The following is a 4,786-nucleotide window of genomic DNA, read 5'->3' as shown; positions in this document are numbered from 1 at the left end:
ATATATATATATATATATATGGCCCCATGTTGTTGACCCCTGCTTTAAACAATACTGCCTGTGTTCTGTTTGTTTCTATTTTTATCTGCACTGTAGTGCACTGCACTGAATGTGGATTGTACAGATTAATAATAATTGGTTCTGACAGGACATTTTGCTTGGTAAGCACAATTAAAAGTCGAAGTACCTATTGTTAGCTGAGGCAGGAAGCACCTTCAGGCTCCTGAGGGTCACTGAATGGAAATGTGGACAAAGCTGAGGGTCCTCAGTTTGTGTGACATCAGTTGTCACAGAGACAGAGAAACCATGTAAAAGACTCTTTTTCTGCCTGGTCCTGGGACAATCAGTGCAGGAAATATTTCACAGCTCAGCAACTGTTCTGTAGAGGCTCTTTTAAGTGTTTACTGTATGTAAATGCTGAGTCAGCCTTATAATTAATTTAGCATACTGGTTCTATTTTAGTCATTTATAAATGTTCATGCTCATTTGGGAGGGGTGCTCTAATTTTTTTCATTTTGTTACTTTGATACTTTTTAAAATATTTCATTTATTTTATTATGACCCCCAAAGTCATATTGTTTTCATACTGTTCATCTATTTATTTTTGCAGTGATTTTTGGTCAACTGTAGCAAAAAAACGGCTGCACCAATCAACATGAAATTTGGCAGGGCTGTAGATGAGTCTGACCTACACTGCGCCAGCCAACGGTTTTACGATAGACCCCATATTTGAGCAGGGGGCTCCTTTCAAAGTGGGGGTGTCAGGACATGCAAAATCGCTTATAACTCAGAAACTGTTAAACATAGGAGCTTCAGATCTCTTTTGTTGTTTAGCTCTGATGAAGGGCTATCCATCAGGTCCAACGCCCCCCCACCCAAAAAAAAAAGAAAAGACCCCCATCCAAACCACTACAATTTTGGGATGCATCTAGTAGCATTACATTTATTAGGAATAAAGACTTCTGAGTTCCGGTGCATTTGTGTGCGCGGGGGTCATTATGTTACCGCTATGTGGTATCTAGTTTATAATACTGATGGTGGTCAGAGGGTCCGGTGGTGCCAGTGCATGGCAGCCCCACCTCTGTCAGTGAGCCCCAGGGCAGCTGTGGCTGGAGCTTACCATCATCAGTGTGTGAATGTGTGTGCATGGGTGAATGTCTGAAGTGTAAAGCGCCTTGGGGTCCAAGTGGCGCTCTATAAGTTCAAACCATTTACCATTTATTTAAAAGGGGGTGGAAGCTATTATACAAAACAGATTTTTTAAGCTTTATATCATAAATTATCAAAACCATACTCAGAGTGTTTCTTTGACTCATTCAAAAACATTTGAGAAATCCTTCAGTCTCCTGTGGCCATGTGGAGCTGTCTAAATGCTTGTTGGTACAAAGCTCCACCTATTTACGCAAATCCCCTCCCTGAAGCTCAGTCTGCAGCCAAGCTCTTGCACCCCAGAGCCCCCTCCCCCGCAGCATAGCTGTGAAGACGTGCTGAAGTGGGAGTGTCAGAAAAGGTAGGTTCTTAAAGCAACAGAAGCCAATTTCAAGGCACTTAGATAGACTCTGATGCAAAGTCAGATTTAATTTTGATATTTACAGCATTTTCATAACAACTGAATAACTCTACATTTACTTGACTGTGGTGAAGAATTGATCTATGTGCCTGGAAAATACATAATATCCCCTTTACCATTATTTACAAATATTTTCCTGATAGAAATACGTCAAGATCTCCATAGTTCCCTCGTAAATATTGTTCTCTGTAACCTGATAAACATTTGTTTACTTTAATCTTACTCTAGCTTTTAGGTGCATGTTTTGCTATCTTATGTTTACTTTTAGCTTTACGGTATTATTTTGCATCATTTAGTTAGTTACCTGCTTTTATTTTACTTGACTAAAATTGTGTGTTTCACTGTTTAGTGTTCAGTTTTATTTTTACGTTTACCTCTTGTGTCCTCTTGTAGTTTGAGGATTTTTTATGTTCAAATTTTGTTGGGAGTTTGATTTCATCACTATTCAGTCATATGTCATAGTGCCCCTGGGTAAGACACTGAATCTTTCCTTGCCTCTGATGTGTCCCATCAGTATGTGAATGTGAGCTAAATAGGATGATTTATTCAGATGAACTCTGTAGAGCCCGAGCAGAGTGCTAAATGAATGTGTGGGTAAATGGGGACACAGATTGTGTTGCGAAGAGCTTTCACTATCCTGGTTGGACAGTCCATTTATCCATTCACCTTTTCTTTTTTGTGCTTCCCTGCATTATCCTGCCCCGCCCGATCTCACCTGTCTCAGTGTTTATGGTGCCCAGGTGTTTTCACTTTAGTAATTAGTTCCAGTCTTTATGGGTCGTCAGCTCACCTCACTGTCTGGCATTATTGTGATTTTTGTCACAGCCAGACTTCTTTAGGATGTATCCATGGTTTGTGTAGGGTTTTCCTGCCACATCAGCATTTTTGTTTGGTAAAACATTTAGTCTTTATTTGAGCTTCCTCATGTCAGACTGCACTGAACTAGGACACTTTTAGCTTGTAACCAGCTTTTTGTCACATACACTATTGTTCGTGGTGTCTTGTATTCAGCACTCAGTATCCACACTGCATTTTTTTTTTTATAAAATGCAATTTCTCTAGCCTTTTATTTTAAAAGCTTTAAATTTTTATAGGTTTTCTGAATAACAAAACCAAGCTGGATATAAAATCATGTTGACTTTTAGCAAACCTTGATATCAATGAACCCTGAAAACAATATGGCTCATTAAATGTTCACTAAGAGATGAGATATGATCTGAGTATTCAGTCAGTAACTGTTCAGAACTTGAATGAAGATATTTCTAATTTTCTCAAAGTGCAGATGTAAAAATTTAATAAATAAAGAGTCCAGATTTGTTCTCAGATGGAGTTGTGACACACATCTGGGAAAGGTAAAATAAAAACAAGGTAAAATTCACAGCTGGGTGGTTTTAACATTTTGTAGATGGAAAGCACAGAATGTGGCACCTCCTAGTGGTAACCAAAGAAAAAGTATTCACAGACGATTCTGGGGTTCAGCAATGACTCTCAGCTTCTACTCAGTTCAATTCCTTTTTATTTTTGATATTTTCTACATTCAGCTGGCTGTGGAAGACATCTACTAATGGATTTGTTCCAAAAACTAATTAGCTGTTAAAGGTGAATAGTTTCTGAAAGTTTCAATACAATCTGTCCAGTTTATGGTAAAATTAGAAACAAAGACCTTCAGTCTGTTCGCACTCAGAGTCTCAGCTCCACTCACACCAAACATTTAGGTCAGGTCTGTAAGACCGAGTCATAGCTCTTTGGTGCTGTTGTGTTCAGTTGGCTGTGGCTGCCATGTTACAACAGGTTGACTCCCAAAAGTTAATTAGTAAATGTACACCCAGTGAGTACTTTTTTACTTCTACTGCTCCAGCCTTCCCAGTTTGTATCATGTTTAGGTAACTGTTATATTCAGACTAGTTTAATGTAAAGATGATTAAGTGCAGCACATCACGTTATCTGTTATTAAAGTGTTTGCTCAGCAGAGTGCATGGACAGAAGATAGCTTCTATCTTGTTTCACACCTGACCTCTCAGAGTAGTGGCAAGGTCCTCGCACAGCCTACATGTGCTCCTCCAAATATTAGGGAGCACAGGCCACTGAGGGGGGCCCAGAGTGCGAGGCCCTCTGTCACAGGGGCCCAAGAAATATGGCCTATCTTCTGTTTGTCTCTAGCAAGATTTTGTTTTGCAAGTATGCTGTGGCTACTGCTTAGCAGGGCCCCAGCATCAGACAGGCTCTGTCTCTGTCTCCCAGATATATTTATACAATAAATAAAGTGGCAGAGCTACGGCCAGACTCCTGTTTTGACTTCATGGTTTGTATTTGGTTCCTTTTATCCCATCCCCCCCAACCCATTCTCTCAGTTCACATACACGCCCACAGAGATGTTGGAATTGCACCATCGTTAAGATAAAACATAAGATAGTGCTGCAATCACTGTGGGTGAAATCAACAGTTTTTCTGTTAAAGATAACTCATGAGATTTCAGATTGCCAGATTGTCCCTGTTCTTTTCTCCATTAGACGGTTATAGTAGTTTTCCTTGCCTCAGTTTTATGCTTTAAAAACAAAAGTAAAGTCAGAAATTGCATCACTTTTCTTCTAAAATGCAGAGTGAATGCTGAGTGCTGAAAGTTGAATGAAGTTTAAACTGAGTTGGTATTGTTAAACAAGGAAAAAAACAGGTTAAAGCAAAAAGAAGCTAAAAGGCAAACATTTAGCTGAAATTAGCAGATGGCTAGCTAAATGTAGCATAAATGCTAGCATTCATTTGCTGAGTGCATTGAATATTTTAATAAATGAATGACTAAAATAGCTCAAGGTATGCTTAAGTCACTAGATTGCAAAAACTGAACCAATTTAATCTGAATCAGAATACTTTAATAATCCATGGAGGAATTTAATTTGTAATAATATCAAGGGTATAAAATATAAGCACACAAAGAATATAAAAGTAGATAAATATAAATAAATACAGTATATATTTCTGCGAAGCGGCATGCGGCTCGGGTGGTCGCTGAGGCAAAAACCCGGGCGTGGGAGGAGTTTGGAGAGGCCATGGAGAAAGACTTCCGCACGGCTTCGAGGCGATTCTGGTCCACCATCCGGCGTCTCAGGAGGGGGAAGCAGTGCAGCGCCCATATTGTTTATGGTGGGGATGGTGTGCTGCTGACCTCAACTCGTGACGTTGTGTGCCGGTGGGCGGAATACTTTGAAGACCTCTTCGTTC

The sequence above is a fragment of the Austrofundulus limnaeus genome, unplaced genomic scaffold (assembly GCF_001266775.1).
Source record: "Austrofundulus limnaeus strain Quisiro unplaced genomic scaffold, Austrofundulus_limnaeus-1.0 Scaffold64, whole genome shotgun sequence".
In the NCBI taxonomy this organism is placed as follows: domain Eukaryota; kingdom Metazoa; phylum Chordata; class Actinopteri; order Cyprinodontiformes; family Rivulidae; genus Austrofundulus; species Austrofundulus limnaeus.
Note: the sequence above shows the minus strand (reverse complement) of the source record.